Source organism: Saimiri boliviensis, chromosome 10, assembly GCF_048565385.1.
Source record: "Saimiri boliviensis isolate mSaiBol1 chromosome 10, mSaiBol1.pri, whole genome shotgun sequence".
NCBI lineage: Eukaryota > Metazoa > Chordata > Mammalia > Primates > Cebidae > Saimiri > Saimiri boliviensis.
Window position 1 is genome coordinate 12175067 of NC_133458.1, and position 19057 is coordinate 12194123.

The following is a 19057-nucleotide window of genomic DNA, read 5'->3' on the forward strand; positions in this document are numbered from 1 at the left end:
TTATATTATGTCACATGTCTGGCTTTAACCTCATGATATGCAAGGAATGTAGTTTGCAAAAACCAAATTTAACTGAAAAATATTTAAGCATAATTTGGAAAGAATAAAAAAAAACCCAAACCTCATTATAAATACATTTAAATGGTACTCATTGAGAAGTAACTAGATAACCTTTCAGTAAACTTCTAAATAATTATATATTAGGTATATATAATTCTTTTCTAAATGTTTACTTTTAAAATAAACACCTTTTGATTAAAAGGCTAATTTTAAATTATAATTTTATTTAAAGTGATTTAATTAAAATTGTAATAAATTGTTGCTTTAAAAAGAAATTAACCTTGGTCTTATCTCTTGATAAACTACTATAGTAGCTTATGGTACACAAAATCATCTATTTCATGGTACACAATTTATCTTTTTTTAATTGAAAATAACTCTTCCATGAGTGTTTTTATGCATATGCTTTTCTTTAAATAACATCATACATGCATTTTCTTCTTAGGCTTTCAATTATAATTTGTAAACAACATTAATTCAGTTTACTAATACAGTGTAATCAAGCAGCTCACATTCTTCTCTCAAGGCCTAAGTATTTCTTTGTGTTACAGAACATGCAAAAGAAAAAAAAAATGTCACAGACATTTCAAAAGAAGCAAATATTCCACTTTGCTTTTAAGAACAGATGAAACATTCCTATTTACATGTGGTAGATAAAATAAGTAGATATTTCAATAATATATTAACTTTTCCAAAGGCATATATTATGGCCCAAAACAACTTTTAAAATTACACTTTTAGAACAACTTCAACATCGAAAAATATTCACTCCATGGTTTACTTGTTAGACTTAAGAGAGCACAAAGTTTCAGAGCAAATCAAAATAGAAAATTCATATTGCAAACTGTGGAAGTATGTTATTTTTGTTTTTATGAGACTTGACAAGGGCTGCTCCTTAAAGGAGACCCCAAGAAAAGTTGGGAAATACTTTTCCCATGTTATTCCCATAGGTAAATAACTTAGTAGTTGATATTGATCACATGGGCTGTATCCAACATTCTCCCCCTTTCAAGGTTTAACAGTTTCTTTTTCCTACAGTAGTCACTCAGAAGTGCCATCACGAGAAAATAGCCATGCAGAGCATTTAAATCTGAAATCGCACATCTTGGTGCTAAAACATTCCATCTGTTCCTTTTGCTGGGAATTCACCACAAACAGTGACATTGCTATTTTGACACTATGAAGCAGGCCACAGACTAGTAAAGCAATGTACACCCAACAGTAGAAATCGAATTGCTGGATATTGAATGAGAGGGCTGGCTTAGAGCCTAAATGAGTGAGTCACTTATCTGCCACCACCTGCTTCCACATTTACAGATCTGGTGCATGGCGACATGATTCAAGTTCTTAGGGGTCCCACCTATTAAGGAACCAAACCAAACCACACCAGAATAACCAACAATCACACCCACTCTGATTTTCTGTAGAATCAAACCTCTTGGGAGAGCACAGCACGCACTTTCTACCACCCTTGGTGCCCCCACAAGCCACACTGGTTTTCCCTAAATGTTGAAATGCGTGTACTTAGAGCAGTCATGCTCTGCTGCCTCTTCTGCCCTGGCTTCCCCCCCCTCAACCAGCTCCTAACATTCGAAGTCTCTTGAAGATAACTTAAGATATAAAATATATCCATGGTAAAGATTTGAGGTCTCTTGTGAGTCCACTATCATAGAAAAGACTGATATCAGCTGCGAGGTGGCTCACGCCTGAAATCCCAGCACTTTGGGAGGTCAAGGCAGGAGAATCACGAGGTCAGATGTTCAAGACCAGCCTGGCCAACACAGTAAAAACCCATGTCTACTAAAAATACAAAAAATTAGCCAATCGTGGTGGCACATTCCTGTAATCCCAGGTACTCAGGAGGCTGAAGCAAGAGAATTGCCTGCACACAGGAGGTGGAGGTTGCAGTGAGCCGAGATTGCCACTGCACTCCAGCCTTGGTGACAGAGTGAGAAAACATCTTAAAAAAGCAAAGCAAAGCAAAGAAAGAAAAGAAAAGTTTCCTTGTTATCTTTTTTAAACTGAAAAATCACCCTATTGGCATAAATGCCACGTAATTTATGGAAGGATAACAAGACTGTTGGCAGCCATCTACCACATTACATGTGATTTCTGATAGGATACAATGTAAAAATCACACTCAGTTACCGTTAAGAAGGGCGTAGAGTACACTGATCAATCTGCTCAACTTCTTAGACTTTTTTTGATACATTGTTCATGTGTAGAAATGCTTTTTATCAATAGAAATAATAGATGTAAATAGGAAGTGATGAATAATTTTAGTAAATGAATGTGTGCGTTACAAACATGACATCACACAATATAACTTGGGAGTGTTTACATATCAGTAAGCTTAATATTTTCAATATTAGAATAGAAAGGGACATGCACACAGAGATTATCAAATATGAGGACAGAGTATTTGGGTAATTGAGATTAGCTTAATTTTGATGGAATTTTATATGTTTGAACAAAGACAGACAAACATTTTTTCTTTCTTTGTATTTTTCTTATTTCATTATAATTCCTGGCTTTATTTAAAGGTATATTTCTAATATAATATCAACTGCATTGCTATTTTCTTATTATACTGTGATTTAGCATCTGTTTAGAAAACTGTACGTCCTGGAAGAAGTTACCCCACTTTCTAAGATTCAGTTTTACTAAGCTGCATAATAATATTGCCAATCAGGAACATTAATTAGGCACTTATTATCGGTAAGGCAATTTGTTCAGCACCTCTCATGCGTAATATTATTTAAACTTCAGAAATAACCTGGAAACTCTATTCCGAATCTTCAGTTAGATATAAAATCAAGACTGAGGTTTATGAGAGTTGTTTCTCTATTCTGTTCTAAGACTCGAAAGTCTAGGAGACTAGAATCACAGAGTTGAGAGATAATCTAGTCTTATTCTCTCATATTATAACTACAAAATCTTAAATTTAGAGAGATTATATAAATTATCTGAGGCTACCCAACTAGTTAGTGGAGTAGCTACATCTTTGTAAATTTTTTTCCCTCTAATCATATCATAGAACTACATCAATTTTTATCTGTGGAAGAAGGACTGGCATTGACTTTATCCTAAGCTTTTCAGTCTCTATTTCCAGAAGTTACACAATTACAAAATTTGTGAAAATATATTTCATAGATACCTTACCAATCTCTGACAGAAGGTGATAAATAAAATCTCCTGCACCAGCTGAGGCTGGCAGCAAGCAGGGCACAGCCAGGGGTCTCATAGACAGGCCCAAGAGCTCTGCCCAAATCCCAGGACATAGAATGACAAAAATTTACTATGACTTATCAATAGGGCCTTAGTTTATGTCTCAGAATATAATTTTCCAGTGACCAACTTTCATCATCATTTTTATGATCCTATCATTTCTAATTCATGCCTTTATTATCTGTGCAGCAAAAGGTAATTGTTAATTTTGCCTAGACCTATGCAAGAAAATCGCAAAGCATTTATTACACATAAAGTTGCTTATCGTAAATTTCTGATAGGAAATATTTTCTATCTCCCTAGAAATTATAAAATACTCAGAGCAGAGACCCCGTGTCCAAACGTTTGGAATCTCCAGAGCCTACCACAGTCAAATGTTTTCTTTAATAATGCAAAGAATGTCTGTAAATCATTTCAGCCAAACCTCCAAAAGTTCTGAGCACTAATTTTTAAAAACTGAAGATAATGTCCACTGTTTGGTGTCCTAGCTTTCTAATTATTTGGATAGTCTCAAATTCAAAAATGAGAAACAAATGTCTAATTTCTGTCTACACTTTTCATGGCACTTCAGAAAACAAACTTTATATCATCTGCACATATGGCCGACAAGTTAGGGCAAAAACATTTATGTGTTTGGATATGTCGTACAGCCTCACAAACTCTCTAATTGGCAAATGCTACTTTTCAGAAACATTCATGAATAAGGTAATTGAATATCTATTACATTTTAAAATAATCTCTATTATGTAGACATTTTGCACTATTTTAATAATTTTATGTTTTATAATATTTGAATATACTTTTCTATTAGGTGATTTGTTAACTAGCATGTCTTTTGGTAGAATATAGCAATATTATATACTGTTACATACAATACGAAAACATAAAAATTCAATTAACATAGATTTTATATGCCATCCTTTCTTTAATTAAGTCTTTCATAATGTATTTGAATGATATTTTTATCTTACTTTTTGGCCATTTACATGAGTTATTAAGTGGATATTAGATAATACATCAATCTAATCTTTGCTAATTCTTCTAAACTGTAATTTCTAGCTTCCCAAATAAATTCTGAAACAGGTGTAAGAGGCAATTACAAATTATTTTGCAAGATTATTTACAGACTCTAGTATTATACCCATAGAAACTGTCTAATACTTAATGTATCTTAAAATAACAAAAAATAAAAATCTCTAAAATTGATTACCATTGTGTGCCTGTTTTTGTACATTCTGTATTTAATCCTACAGCAAGCCTTTGATGAGGTGCCTTTTTTTTGCTTTGCATATTAGAAAGCTGAGCCTCAAAAGTTTAGATAATTTGTCCAAGGTTACCCGGGAACAGAGCTAACAACCAAACCCCAGCTTTTCTGACCCAAATGCCTGTGTGCTGATAGTCACTGCAAGATACTTTCCCCGAAGAATATGTATACTATTTTCAAACATCACTATACTTTTATGTCAATACATTTCAGCAAGTAATTACTATAAAAATAATTTTCAGCAATGCTATAGAACATGAGATTTCAGTGATCTTTATTTTAGGAGCTTGCAGGATAGGATACCCATTCATAGGAAAGAACTATTTATTTCTGACATATATGGAGATTAGCTTTGACGATGGACACAACTTGCCACAGATAATGAAGGGAATTGGGCACCCCTGCCATAGAGAAGATACCTAAGATTTTAACCTTATCGATGATGGAACAATAAATAAATACATGCATACATTTATAAAACACATGATAGTATTCCAATCTTTGCTTACTTTGATGAAGTCAGCCTAATCAAATCTTACATTTTAAGCTGAATTAGATTTCAAATATTTTTGGTTTATATAATGAAAGACACCTACAAAAAAAAGGATGCCAAGTAGAAACAGATAGAATTTTTCAAAATCCTTTTAAGACTGGCTATACTTTAAAATGCAATTAAAAAGAACCTTAAACCTCCTCACAATTATCCTTCCCCAGGCTTAATCCTTGTGGTACATTCCATGTACAGCAATGCATATGCTTTTCATGCTAGATAGCCCAGCAGTCCCAATCCTTCTTAGCACCAGGAACTAGTTTTGTGGAAGACAATTTTTCCACCTATGGAGGGTGCGAATTAGGTGGGGATGAGGGGATGGTTTCTGGATGACTCAAGTGCATTACCTTTATTGCACATTTTATTTCTATTATTATTACATTGTAGTATACAATAAAATAATTATACAACTCATTACAGTGTTTATATTTATACACTAACAATTATACCACTGATCATAGTGTAGAGTAAGTGGGAGCCCTGAGTTTGTTTTCCTGCAACCAGACAAGCCCATCTGGGGTGACGGGACAGAATGACAGATCATTAGGCATTAGATTCTCATAAGGAGCACTCAACCTGCATCCCTAGCATGAGCAGCACCATAGAGTTTACGCTCTATGAGAATTTAACCCTGCCACTGATCTGACAGGAGGTGGAGCTCAGGTGGTAATGTTAGCCATGGGGAGCAGCTGTAAATACAGGTGAAGCTTCACTGCCCAAGCCACTGCTTACCTCTTGCTGTCCGACCCAGTTCCTAACAGAAACCCCCTGGGTTTCTGGGTCCCCCGTGTGGGTCCCTGAGATACACACTTTGGCAGACAGTCAAGCACATCGTCGAACATATAGCATAGCTTTCTTAATGCTTATGTTTAATAAAACTGGTAAAACATAAATTATTCTGTCCTTTTAAAGATAATAAATGCTTACTGGCTATATTTCTTTTCTTTTTTTCTTTTCATTTTTGTTGTTGTTGTTGTTGTCATTTGAGATGAAGTTTAGCATTGTCACCCAGGCTGGAGTGCAGTTGCACAATCTTGGCTCACTACAACCTCTGCCTCCCAGCTTCAAGTGATTCTCCTGCCTCAGTCTCCCAAGTAGCTGGGACTAGAGGCTCGCACCACCACGCCCAGTCAATTTTTTGCATTTTTAGTAAAGACTAAGTTTCACATGTTGGCCAGGCTGGTCTCCATCTCCTGACCTTGTGATCCACCTGCCTTGGTCTCCCAAAGTGCTGGGATTACAGGCCTGAGCCACCATGCCCGGCCCGACTGCCTGTGTCTCTAACTAGTGAAAATTTCTTTCCTATTTGATGATAGACAGCTAAGTGGGATCATGTACTCTTTCAAAATTTTCTTTTCAATACACGTTTAACAGAAGACTAATTCCAAACCCACTCAATATCTTCTTATCAGAATAACTTTCAAACTTGGCAAATGTTAGAATTAGGAAATTGTCCTTTTTTTTCTTGCAACAGTCTTTTCCTGCTGTTTGCGTGGCTTTTCCTTTAGGTTTTAGCTAAAATGTTATAATAGAAAGGGTTTGCTTAATCACTTAATCATTCACTGGACTAGCTGGAATAATTCAATAATTTTAATTTCTATTTTGTCATGCCTAGTCAATAAAAGATAACTTTAAGGTAAATTATTAAGATAAAATATTATAAAATGGACACTTAAAATAATTTTGAAATTAAGAAAGTACAAGTAGGCTGTGTGACTTCATAGAAGCAGAGAATTAAATGGCAATTTTTAAACTAAAATATTGAAAACTGAGTGTGTATGTGGAAGCTGATAAATGGATAATAAACAAAATGACTGGAAAATACTTTTAGTTCCAGGCCTAGGTGATTAATCTTTCCAAAACATGCTAATGCTCAATGCATATTTCTGAGTAGTCACTCTTCAGCCGTTTCTTAGGCAGTGGTTGACACACTACAACTCCAGGAAAGCAACCCTTGAGTAGCTAGCATGGTTCGCCTTTAGCTCCACCAGTTGAGGCTGTCATTTGAAAATCCATATGTGGAAACAAACACTGTATGAGAGAGCCTCTAAATACCATAATTATACACATGTAAATGAACAAATAACAGATCTAAACGCCTTTTTGATAAAAGGCCCTATTGATGCCAATTTGATAAAAGAAACAATGTCATTTTTACTTGCAATATTCTGAATTCTCTCTTTGAAAGTAGAAACATGACTCCAATTTTGCCAACAACACATTTTAAATTCCAAAAATTGTTATGTGGGGTGATTATACAGTCTTTGTAAAACTAAAATGCCTCAGATTATTAACATATATAATTACACATTTTCTCATAATATGCAGACTATTCAAATTGCAGTAATATTTTTCTAATATACTTTGGGCAAAAAGTAGATAATAAATTAACATTTTAAAATGTTTTATTTCACATTGAGCAAATAAATATACACTATCCTTTAAAATAACTGTAATTGTCCTATTACTTTTAAACAATAGTCCTCTGAAATACTTCTTTGTTTCATTTTTGGTTTTGACTCATACAGACATGTCTGTTTTAAGGCACTTTTTTTTTTTTCTGTAATACCAGGATTACTTACAGATACACTTTGTTGCAACTAATACTATATTACAATCATAGTACTTCTTAGTACAATGTTTTTAGCTATAAAAACACAACAAAGAAATGTATATTTGTTCCTATAACCTAGCTATATGCACTTTAAGGAACAATCAGAACTAACCCAGTTCAATTCAATTTCCAATTGTATTTATGTAACACTGGTTGTGTACCTAGAAATGTTTGAGTAATCCAGAGAATATAAGTAAATATAAATCACAGTGTTTTACCTTAAGGAATATGTTTGTCTTCAAGATTATTTGTTAGCTATCTGTAAAAGCAGTAGAAACTAAGTACTAAATTATATTTAATTAGATTCTGCACTATCTGTCTTCAAGTATTTTATGGAAGTAGAATATTGGGTAAATATTAAGCTTTTATTACCTGAGAAGCCCAACTAGAACTACTGGCTGGAATTTATAAGAATGTAAATCTTGCATCAATGTAAGGGAAGAACTTGACAAAAGTAGGAACTGTAAAAAATGGAACCTGTGAGCTTTAAAATGTTTGAACATCCTTATGCTTTGAATATTCAAGCAGAGAGTTGACTAATTTTATGTAATGATATAATACAACCAGTACAGAGCCTAGAATGATGGAAGATGTTTACTAAAGTCTAGTTCCTTTAATACAACCATTCCCTAATATCTATCAACCTAAGGGAAAAAGTGGAGGCTATGCTCATGCAAACTATGGACTAATAGAAAACAGAGTAACCTGTTTTTAGTAGGCATCACTGCAGGGATCATTGTGAAGAATATAAAATTTGAAACAGGCTTAGCTAGACTGGAAGACTTTGAAATGGTTGAGAATTGTATACTAAGTTGCCAATGTAAGCATGAAGAGATTTGAAAATAAAAACAAACAGAAGTACCTATACTTACAAAACCATATTTTTTCATATTAAAAATGGAAATTAAATTCACTGACATTTCATAATAACTTCAACAATATGAACTCATCTGCTGGATTATTACACATTAAATATATATATAATTACCAAGTTTTTCGGAAGCAAGGGCTATAATTTACAAGATTTCTTGGCATCTTAAGTACTCTAGGTAAAGTACTTGTTAGATTCAATAATTATTTTTTGACACATGTCTTTAATTTGCATGAAGATAACAAATAATTCTTAAGACAATATCTTCTGGAAAGGACAGTCAAGCTTGGGTTTAAAGGCATGTGACCAGCCATGTGGCTTAAGGAAAGTACAGAAAATGTTTTCAAATAAAATCCTGTAGAAAAAGAGTGGCAGAAGTTGTAAGCTTTCATAGCATGGTTTCAAATTTCCCTTATGACAGATACACATTTATTTATAAAATGAGGAAAATATTTGTGTTTTATTCTTTAAGAATTTATTTCTTGCCTTCCTTCTGCTGTCAACACTTTGGCTATCTCTCACTCTAATATCAGATAATTGAAGGTGGTTTTCATTATTTGGCATTACTCTGTTCCCTATAAGTCCAGAAACCAAAGAATGTGCCTACTGTGTCTTAGTATTTCACCTGTGATTAGACCAAATTGCCACAGGGAGGTGGTGCTATGTCAACCTGCTCCAAGATTCTGAGGCTTGGACCAAAAATGAGTTTCCTCTAAATCAGCATAGATAAAACAGGAAAAGCTAAAGGAGGAAACACAATATAAGAAGGCATAAGAGAAAAACGATTCAAAACAACAGGTTGCATTCGAGAAACTGCCAAGATCTCAGTGTGGTTGGTTAGATTATCGGGTGCAAATGTTGGGTTAGGAGGAGACTAAATTTAAGGGATAGGGAAGAACTAGAGAAAATGCAGTACTATAACAAGATTTGTGTTTTGGGCAAGTACTTCTGGCGTATATATAGATGATAAGCTAGAGGGGTAAAGATTAGAATCAGGGAGACATGCCAGGAGGCTACTAAATTAATGCTGGAGGGAAATGCTGAAAATCTTAACTTTAGAAGCTGTGATAGGAATGGAGAGCAGGGGTTGGGTACAAGAAATATTTAAGCATTAAGACTGGCTAATATTTTAAAGACATATTTTTCCCACTGCCCTGAAAGCAAAGAAAAAGACAAAAAAAGTTATTTTCTCAACGGCACTCTCAAAAATAGCTTTATAGATTAGAAATTATATGAAATGAATACTCAAAACTATGCTTATAGATTAAGCAATTATCATCTTTTAACTTTAGCAATAGCAATCATATTTACAGATTTAGATATAGACAGCAACATGTCCTGAGAACTGATATAAAAACAGCTTTTATTTATACCTGACAAATGATTTTAAGAAATATGTTTACACAGCTTTAAATAAATGTTTTCACAACATGACTATTACGTGTATTCCAATAGTACTCAAATGATAGAACTACATTGTAAAAGTGCCTTTTCTGAAGCAGAATAACATAAATGGCATGTTATATATTATGATTTAATGTGTTACCATTGAAAGAGCTATATTCCTCTATTTCAAATATATTTCTTTATTGTGTACCAATGTAGTTTTTAAGTCTCCAGAACATATAACAATGTGATCAAGGAATAAATAAACAATACGGTAGAAACAGTAGGCCAATGTTTTTTTTCCCTTATATACAAGCAATCACACCTTAAAATGTTGCCTAGATGCAAGCTGAAACTCAGTAGTTAGAGAACTTGAACACAGAGAGACCACTTCACTCTCAGGCAGATGTGCCATGGTGAAGAGCACAGGATCTTGGAATAGGCTAAGCTGGTGGCCCAGGTAAATTGCTTCTCCATGTGTCTCTGATATTTTCATTTGCAAACTGAAGCATTGTTGTAAGAAATAAATGACCTAGTATACATAAAGAGTAGTGCTTGACTGGAAAGGCTGGGAAGAAAGAATTAATAAAAAGTCAACACAATAAATACTGGCTATTTACACAAAAAAAATACAAGCAGAACATTTTATAAGCATAATATGTACTGCTGCCTGGAGTTCTAGAAAAGGGCATTCATTGATTGATGCTGAAAATGTAAATTGTTGCAAAATTTGTGGAACTCAATCAGGAAATGTTTATTAACCCAAAACTATATATCCTCTTTGATCAAGCATCCCTGTCTTTGGAATCAATTCTACAAAAATAAATGCCTCAGTACCTACAATATTTGAATAAGGTTGTTTTTGCTTGTATTCCTAATGGTAGAAGCAACATAAATACACAATCATGGGACATTTTTATCTCTGACACAGTACTATTGTTGTCAACTTACACAATAAAATAGTTATTCTTAGTTTCCATACTGCGGACATACAAAAAACAGAATTAACTATGCTAGCATTGGCTTTTAACTAATCATAACTTAATAACTTAAATACTTACGTTAAGGCATTTAAATAAAACACATATGCTACAGAAGTGCGTGAGGCATGATGACATTTCATTTCTGGAAATTTCATTACTGCCATTAATAATCTCTTCTACTCTAATTTAAGCATATGTTTTAACATAATCTGTAGGTATGAGGACATTAACCAAGTGATTTAAATGAGAAGTGTGTTTTATTAGTTGAAAAGCTGCTGGTGGTAACACTATATATAATTTGAGTAAAAAAAATAAACTTTTCTTTTAAATACTAAATCTGATGGGATTATATGTGGTTGTCTGACACATTGTGTGGAGAAAGATTCAATGGCCATATTCAGATCCACTGAGAAAAAATATTATGATGAATTGGTAACATTAGTGTTGATGGTGGCATCGAACCCATTGTTTTTTTTTTATAATTTTTTTTATTGCATTTTAGGTTTTGGGGTACATGTGAAGAACATGCAAGATTGTTGCATAGGTACACACATGGCAGTGTGGTTTTCTGCCTTCCGTCCCCTCGCTTGTGTCTGTCATTTCTCCCCATGCTATCTCTTCCCACCTCCCCACCCCCCCCGTCCCTCCCCCATTTTCCCCCAATGGACCCCAGTGTGTAGTGCTCCCCCCCTGTGTCCATGTGTTCTCATTGTTCAACATCAGCCTATGAGTGAGAAGATGCGGTGTTTGATTTTTTGCTCTTGTGTCAGTTTGCTGAGAATTATTGTTTTATTGTTGCTTTGAATACATAGAAAAAAATCACCTGAATCTTGTGTTCTTCAGTTGGTTGGCATTAAAAGCATTAAGCTAGTATATTCATTGAATAACCTAAAAACCTGACATTCATATTTTATTTTCCACATATATTTTTATTTGAACCAAAATGTTTCAAATACACTACATAAAAATTTACATTTCAAGTTAGAATTTATTAGCAATTAAGTAATTTGATGCATCATAGGCTGTTAACATGTAATTAATAAAATTTAAAAATAAGACCAATGAAATATGCTATCAATTCACCTTGTAACATAATTAGGTTGAAATTTATTCATATAGTTCTGTTTATGAATTTTTGCCCAATGTTTGAAAAGGATATATATATATATACACATATATATGTAGAAAGTCTATACTTATAATACTACTTAATAACTTCGTTTCTATTAAGAGGTGACTGCTTAGAAAAATGAGTTAACAGTGATAAAATTTAATCTATATGTGTTTATGTGCTTTCTGTTAGTTCAAAACAACTACTTGAGCCTATGATATACAAGTGACAGTGAAAACCTGTAGTTTCTCTCTCTCTCTTTTTTTTTTACTTTAAGTTCTGGGTTACATGTGCAGTGCAGGTTTGTTACATAGATAAACATGTGCCATGGTGGTTTGCTGCACCTATCTAGCTTTTAAGCCCATGTACATTAGGTATTTGTCCTAATGCTCTCCCTTCCCTTTCTCCCCACCCCTGCACAGGCCCAGGTGTGTGATGCTCCTCTCCCTGTGTCCACGTGTTCTCATTGTTCAACTCCCACTTATGAGTGAGAACATGCAGTGTTTGGTTTTCTGTTCCTCTGTTAGTTTGCTGAGAATGATGCTTTCCAGCTTCATCCGTGTCCCTACAAAGGACATGAACTCCTTTTTTATGGCTGCATAGTGTTCCATGGCATATATGTGCCACATTTTCTTTATCCAGTCTATCACTGATGGGTATTTGGGTTGGTTTCAAGCCTTTGCTATTAAAAATAGAAGCACTTTTAATTTTAAGAGAATTTTCTTAGAGGTATTATTTTATTTGGCATATCATGGTATTTCACCACTTAATAGACTGTTTTTTTAAACAACACATAGTGTACTTATTTTTTTTTCATGTATTCCTTTCAAATAATACTATAATTGAATAGCATAGATAAAATTATAACAGTAAATAAAAATTAGGAGTCCAGGCAAGATTTTTTTTAACATACTATTTTTTAAACATACTATTAACATACTATTTCAATAATATCTAATGTATAGAGGTGAGCAAATCCTTGCTGAATTTAATTAAACTTTATATAACTTAATTCCATCTTAGATATCCCACATGACACAGCTTTAGTGACTATGACAGTGTGTTTGCAGGTCACACCTCTATTGCCTGCCATTTCCTATGATTTACATTCCCAGATCACCATCCCAGTGCAGACAAAGAAGGGTGTGAACGTACTAGAAAAGCTAAGGAAAAACTTATTTGTGTTTGGGGAATTTTTCCCTGGTAAAAGTATTCTCAGGATCTAATTTAACCTCTTTCCTAAACATAAAAACATTAAAGCATATATCACTATTTATGTTTATGAGAGTATCTCAAGCAAATCTAAATCATAAGGAAAACATAGAATATAGCCCCCAGGAGCTCCTCTGGATTTTTTCAACATTTTTACAGTATACCAAAAATATGTTATCTTCAGCAAGCAAGTTCAGAGCCAACAACCACATCTTTATATCTAGATTTCCTACTATCAGGGGAGGTTTCAAAATCTGCAGTATCATAAAAAATCAGTTACTCCAAGCTGTTATTGTGAATAGTCTACCTCCAAAGTGAACTAAAGAAGAGTTTAAACAAGATATTTTTCAAAACTTTCAATTGAGGAAAGAATCAACTTTGTTTTCTAAGTGCAAATGCTTTTTCTGAAAGAATAATTATCAACACATTTAACCTCCATGATTTTACAGAAGGAACATGAAGTAACAACCAAGTAAAGGCATGTGTAATAGTTACATGCACAAGATAGAATTGTTTGTGTACTGGCTAAATTCTGTAAACAGTCTGTATTTTAAATGTCAATGTTATCTACCACAGATGAAGAAATGGTATTTAAGCATCACTCTAAAATAATACCACTAATAGCACTAGGTAGGAATATGAATGAATGAATGGGAGGGTTTGGAAGTCCTAACCAGAATAATGCCAAATCTTCAACTAAATATCAAATAGAAAAAACAAGTCTTATTCTTTACTGGTTTCTAAACTGTGCAGAAATTATTTCACGTTCATTTAGTTTAATATCAACCTTTTTGGTGGCAATATCAATATATTTGTAGTTTTAGTGAATACAGTAAATGTCAGCCCCTTCTCTGCCTGAGTTCTAGGTTAGAAAATAACTCACAGAGAGCAAATAACATTCTTTATATAAGTATTGCTGATCCAAAAGAATAAGGCTTAAATGTGTGATAACAGTGGGATTCATTAACCTTATTTCTCAAATTAAAGTCACAAGCCATAGGAAAAACTGAACATTATAAGGTTCTTCATGCTATCACTATTAGTGCTGAGGCAAAGACTACTCATGTATCATTCAGCAGAATCTATTCTTTGTGCAGGCAGCCTGGAAAAAAAAAAAAAAAAAAAAAAGGAGGGGCTGAGCTAAGCATATCTAAGTCATTTTCCCATAGTCACCAAGCAGATAAGTAATTCTACTCAACATGGGAAAGAATGAATGAACTGTAGACATAGACTCTAAGAGTGTCATAGGTGGACTTTTCTTCCCATCAAAGGAACTGTTAGTATGAAGAAAGAGGTAGTAGCATCTCCACATTCCAACATCCTTATCTGGTCAGAACTAAAACTCACAGGTTCTATAGAGCCCAGGAGATGGGAAAATCCAGTGTTTTAATGAATCACTCTGTTACAAGTATTCTTCTCAAGGCTTTCATTTGAAAATTAACATCTCTATACAGACGATTGTATGATTATTCTTACTTATTAAAATGGCAGAAATAAGCATATAATTTATATCAGCAGCCCAATATTGAATGGTTGTAGAAATATACCTTATGTATCTGATAACTGTTTATCTTAAAATATGTATCTCTCTCGAAACTGATAACAACCAATTTCAGATACTGGTAGAGATATAAATATAAAATTTATTTTATTTTACGCAACGCTGATTTTGAGGCTTAAAATTACTGTATGCCCTGTTTTATAACTTTGCAGGTAGTAAAAAATGATAAAGTAAAGCACTTCTCAGATCATGACTAGATATGGGAAAATCTTTAAAGTACATATTTTATTTCTTCATCCCACTGACATCAATCACTACACAGACAACTTGCACAAGTTGGATCTCCATATGTTTAATATTTTAAAGAAAACACATTTGAATTAAGATTGTCTGAGCCTAGATTCTCTCCTAATTCTGTATACCATTTACAACAAATACAAAAAACTACTTCTTAAAAAGAGAAGAACAAGTGTAGACATGTCACATTTCTTTTCTTTCAATCATAAAAAAGAATCACAAGACAAGAAGCTTTATGTAAACTTTAAGAGATTTGATTAAGTTTTTGTCTAGAAGAATTTACTAATTGGGAAAAATGAATCAAATTTCAGAGAATTTATAGAACTTGAAAGATTTTGCCACTTAAAATAGAAAAAAAAAATGCATATGGTCATGCATTACCTAACAATAGGGATATGTGTTGAGAAATGTACCCCCAGGCAATTTTGCCCTTGTGCTGACATTACAGAGTACACACTCACAAACCTAGATGGTATTGCCTTCTTCACACATAGTATAGACTGTATCTTCTGGGCTACAAACCTGTAAAGAATGTTACCATACTGAATACTACAGGCAATTATAACACAATGCGTATTTGTGTATCTAATCATATCTAAACACAGTACAAATATAATAGTACTGTGTAAAAAGATACAGTACATATATAATATACAAAATGAAAGAGCGCACATCTATATATGACAGCTCCATTATAATTTTACGGAACCACCATCATACATATGGTCCATCATTGACTGAAATGTCATTATGGGGCACATAACTGTTTTAGAAACGTAAGATTTAAAGTATGACGTGCACCAAAGAACTTTGGTATGATCTAAAATGATATGTTGTAGGTTTATAACCACATAAAGGTTAATAAGACCTAAATTAAATTTGTGGATTAATTTTTTTTTTTTACCCAATTTTGCCATACATTTATGGTAAAGAGTAAAAGTTGAACAATAATTCTTATTTCAAGAATATACATGCCTACAATGAAATAAGGGTTATGTATTTCTTTCCAATGAGTTAATAATAATATTATTAATTTGCATTAAGTAAACAATGTACTATACTTATCAACCAATGAATTTTGCTTGCCTAAAACTCCTTTCAAATTTAAATTGTTTTTATTAAGACAAATTCATTACTATATTCAAGGTCTCTATAAACTAATAATATTTGCTTTTATATCAATTTACATATTTTACACTTATACCATTTTCTGGGAAATACATGAATTGAAGAAGAGAAAATAGATTAATAGAGTATTGCTTAATACTGTTGCACTAGATACTTGGAGATCTCTCTATAAATTTGTAAATAACTTAAATTCCTTGAATGATGTGTTAGCAAATATATAAATCTACCAATTTTTACTTATAATATTTAGTATATAGTATATTAAATATGTATCTATATATTTTATAACATGAATTCAAATGTTTTTATAATATATATATGCATATATATATTTATACACACATGTATTAATGTGTGTGTATATACACATGTATAAAATCATATTTGTTAGAGAATATTTGAATCCACTCAACGTGCATTTCCCAAATGTGATGGTCAATGAAATTATAGGTTAATAGTTCTATAAATGATATAAATTGACCTTTATGGGAGATCATTTATTTAGTTAAAAATTCAGTTAACTTTAAAAAGTGAATTTATTAAATGCTAGCTCAAACTCCTCCTCATTTAGAACAGCACTGTCAGGGTCTTTCTAGTATGCTCAAATAAATGCAACTCCCTAAGAGTAAAAGGTTCTCTTTAAACTTCCCATGTGTGTCTCGTGTGTCTACATTTACAGGAAGGGAAGATATACAATTCATCCCATCAGCTCACCAGTAGTTCGTTTTCACTATGTACAAAGAAATTGGATTATATTTTTATATAACCAATAGAGATGAGCTTTGTTTTAAAGTTTATTCTAGTCTTGTACAAAACATAGAATTAACAGTTTTTATATGTGTGTTGACAGAGAAAAAGAAGCTATAAGCAAATACATATTTGAAATGGAATTGTTGTGAAATAAAGTATTAACAGTATCTTCTATAATGTCCCTCATATTAAAAAGGTATTTAGGAACAGAAAGTTTTAGCATACTCATCACATTTTAAAAATGTGTATCAAAGAAAAATGAAAGTTTTAGATTTTCATGCTACTTTTTGTCTTGTGATGACCTCTCCTGGTTGAGTTGCTCATTATCTTAGATTCATGTAGTTCCATCTTTTTCTCCTTTGAATGTTTTTAGTATTAAGAATATAATTATCATACTCTCCTTCAGAGCTATATATAATCTAAGTAAAAATGTTCATTAATGTAAATTACAATTGATATTTAAAGTACTGAATCCATGAAGCTCATTCTAATCAATAAAGTTCTGTATCATTTTTATTATTTAATTCGTTTCCAGGATATAGGGCAACTTTGCATTTTGGTCACACAGCTTAAATTCAAATGAAATAAAAAGCCACCTTAATTAAACCATTATACATTTTTCAAAATAGAGAAAAACCAAATTAATAAATATATCTTAATAAACGTAACTATTAACCATCTTTAAAGTAATTGTTTCTATGTTCTCTATCCTCAAATTCTAACTAAATAGTTAAAAACAGATAATATTTCTGAAATAACAACTTTTTCTATCTTAAAATGCATTAACCCAATGGCTGCCAGTGTTCATTTGCTACACATGGCAAACGTTTCAGACCAATTAATCATAATTAAAGTATATAAAAGGATGAAATACAGAACCCAGGAAAAACCCTGGATAGGAGGACCTTCAACCAGTGAATATAAGAAATTTAACATATAAGGAGTTTATTTTCCAAGAAAAGTGGCAGCAAATTCTACTTAACCAGACCTTGAAAAGGAAATAGAAATTTCATCAAACTAGTTTCCCAATGATAGAGTTGTATATTTGCGCAAATATCAACAGCAAGCATTATATCTCCACAATTTCTGTTTAAGTTTATAAAATTGACATAAATATATACACTAACTTTTTGTGGTTTAACTTTTTATAAAAAATGCTATATAAATGTTTTCAAGTTCATTACAAACCTAGATTGCCACTTATTTTATCTCCTTATCCTTAAACATTGTGAGAAAAGAAAAGCTAATACTGCACTTAGAAAGATACATGAAAACAATAATACTGGTTCATCATATGATACCATTATATAGTAGATTCCTTATCACAACTTATAAAGTCCTTTTTCAATGCTATTCCTACTGATATTTGACACTAGGATAATAACATTATTAACATGTAAACAAAAATGCATTAATACATCCACAAATCTTATAAACAAAGAGAAGACTACTTCACATATGAGGAATTTTGGAAAACGTTAAACTTTTCCTTTCCTAAATGGACAAAAAAAAAAAAAAAAACAAAAACAAAACACATTTCTTTTTACACTCTGATAATTCTTAGACTCCATGATAATTCTTTACACTCCACGATAATTCTTTATCAACTTACTTATTCTCAGAAACAAATATGCGCTTATGAATATTACCCTAAGATTCCTATAGGCAGTCTTTCTAGTGTTTAACTCTTTCCGAACCAAAGGAACAATCATGCATTTCCTCTCTACGTACAGGGTAAGCACTCCTAAAGGAATGCAGAAAATGGGCCAGAATCTTCCATTTCTTTCTAAGCCTCATGAAAACATGGGCAATCTTAACACACACACACACACACACACACACACACACACACACACACGATTAAAATGCAGAGATATACATACTGAATAGAATTATTTTCCTGCAAACTCTATTAAGAATCTCCTCATTGCTACATTAACGACGCTTTGCACTGACTGTCCCAAGTCCCATGCTGCATCAGTCATATCCATGATATCAAAATATCAAGGAATTAAAGCAATTTCAGTTACGAGATTACATTCACTGCCTTCCATTTTAACAAGCAAGTACTAAAGGGGCATTAACTTTTTAAGGGGACTGGA

The 19057-nt window shown here is 32.7% G+C and overlaps 1 protein-coding gene across 2 annotated transcripts in view; it reads right to left on the bottom strand.

Annotated features, from left to right (window-relative positions):
* CNTNAP2 (contactin associated protein 2) overlaps nucleotides 1–19057 on the bottom strand; it is a 2246749-nt gene that overhangs the window by 2226042 nt on the left and 1650 nt on the right. The window lies entirely within an intron of this gene.